Source organism: Palaemon carinicauda, chromosome 18 (genome assembly GCF_036898095.1).
Source record: "Palaemon carinicauda isolate YSFRI2023 chromosome 18, ASM3689809v2, whole genome shotgun sequence".
Lineage (NCBI taxonomy): Eukaryota > Metazoa > Arthropoda > Malacostraca > Decapoda > Palaemonidae > Palaemon > Palaemon carinicauda.
Genome location: NC_090742.1, coordinates 123,734,031 through 123,736,530, shown reverse-complemented (window position 1 = coordinate 123,736,530; position 2,500 = coordinate 123,734,031).

Sequence of the window (2,500 nt, the reverse complement as noted above, 5' to 3'; positions counted from 1 at the left end):
GATATATATATATATATATATATATATATATGATAAATTTTGCACATTTAGACGTGTTTTTCATATTCAAATAAGCCTTATATATTTTTGATACATTAATGTCTGGATTCTCTTAACGACCTCGGGATCAGAGCCCCAGGCGAAATCACACAAAGAGAAGAGCTTGTGACCGGCCGGGAATCGAACCCTGGTCTATACAAGCTTGCCGGACCAGGGTTCTATTCCCAGCCGGTCACAAGCTCTTGTCTTTGTGTGATTTCGCCTGGGGCTTTGATCCCGAGGTCGTTGAGAAAATCCAGACATTAATGTATCAAAAATATATATGGCTTATTTGAATATATATATATATATATATATATATATATATATATATATATATATATATATATATATATATATATATATATATATATATAATTTTCTTTGGAGGGAACACTAATCCTTCAAAAACACCTTTAGCTATATTGGTAAGTGTATAGATCTGGAGAGCGGAGGTACTTTGGATTGAGAGAGAGAGAGAGAGAGAGAGAGAGAGAGAGAGAGAGAGAGAGAGAGAGAGAGATAGAGAGAGAGAGAGAGACAGAGAGAGAGATTTTCATCAGGTAAGAAAATGTTTAACAATAATTAGCAATTATTGTTTTTTTTTCAGGATACTGTACCAATTGGAAATGTCCCTGCCTAGCGTTCTGATGGACAGGAGTTCGATTCACGCTCAAACTCGATAGTCTCTTGTAATGTCTGCAACCTCGTCATCTCTCTGAGCTAGGGATGGGGGTTTAGGGGAGCCTATAGCTCTGCCAGCTGAGTGATCAACAGCCATTGGCTGGCCCTCCCTGGTCCTCACTTGTGTGGAGAGGAGGCTTGGGCGCTGAACCTATGTATATATAGCCAGTCCTGCTAGAACATTGGCCCTTTCATGAACATCCTTTATGCCTCTATGAGTAAAAATATTTCTTTTTATGGCACTTTAGGTTGTCTCTAAAATAAAGCATACGTGCTCATCTGGTAAATGGTTCTGTCTGTGATCCGGTTTATTCGGAATGTGATTTGATACTCAGTTTACCCGCATAGCCATTTTTTCCTGTTCGTGAAGGTAAGTAAGCAATATACCTAATTTTGAAGAATATATCCATATGTAAAGAAAACAATTGATATATTTTTGAGTAACTTATCAAAATATATTAATTTCTTATTACAATCACAAAAGTTTGAAAATTATAATCAACCTCGGTCGGTTGAAAAATGCAGGGAGAATCCTACAAGTAAAATAAAAAAATCGTTATCTGAAAATCATTTTTATTTGATAAAATATGTGTACAACTATATTTTAATCCTTACTATATTACTTTCATTACTGTTGCATAAAATTAAAATAAAAGAAAATCTATAATTCAAAACTTATATATATATATAAATATATATATATATATATATATATATATATATATATATATATATATATATATATATATATATATATATAAATATATATACATACATATATATATATATATATATATATATATATATATATATATATATATATATATATACATATATATATATATATATATATATATATATATATATATATATATATATATATATATATATATACATATATATATATATATATATATATACATATATATATACATATATATATATATATATATATATATATATATATATATATATATATATATATATATATATATATATATTTATATATATATGTATATATATATATATATATATATATATATATATATTTATATATATATATGTATATATATATATATATATATATATATATATATATATATATATATATATATATATATATATATATATATATATATATATATATATATATATATATATATATATAAATTTCAGGGTAGTTAGCCTGCCTTGAATTATCATATAACTATAAATTTAACTTGTCATTGAATTTTAACAATACCATATGTTATATCATATCTATCTATTGGGATCACCGTAAAGAAATATCGTAGATTAACACTAGTTATTTTGTTTAGAGAAAGACGCGAAACAGGAGTTAGCTATTAAGTGACAGTTTTTTGCAACTCCACTCGGGAATCATATATTGGATAATGAAATATATATCTCAGTTCTATTCTGTCGTAATCCTTGAATAATTTTTTTATGATGTTAATCAAACTAATTAACAGATGGCCGACATATTGTTTTTTTTATCATTTCTGAAAATTATAAGCATTAATGCATAATCTTAACTGAAGATGGCATTTGTTAATTGAAGAGAGATATGTAAAAACTCTGATGCAGGAGAAATTCCTCTGAATTTTATACGGATAAGAAAGTTTCAAGAGGCATTTTTTTTTCATTATTGTAAAGACTTTGGTGAATTTCCGGAAGCATAAGAAATTCGTTGTTCGAACTTCAATTCGACATCGTGTCCTGATGAATCTGGTTTTTCTCTGACTGAAATAAAAAAGCGTTCTCACTTTTCTCCAAC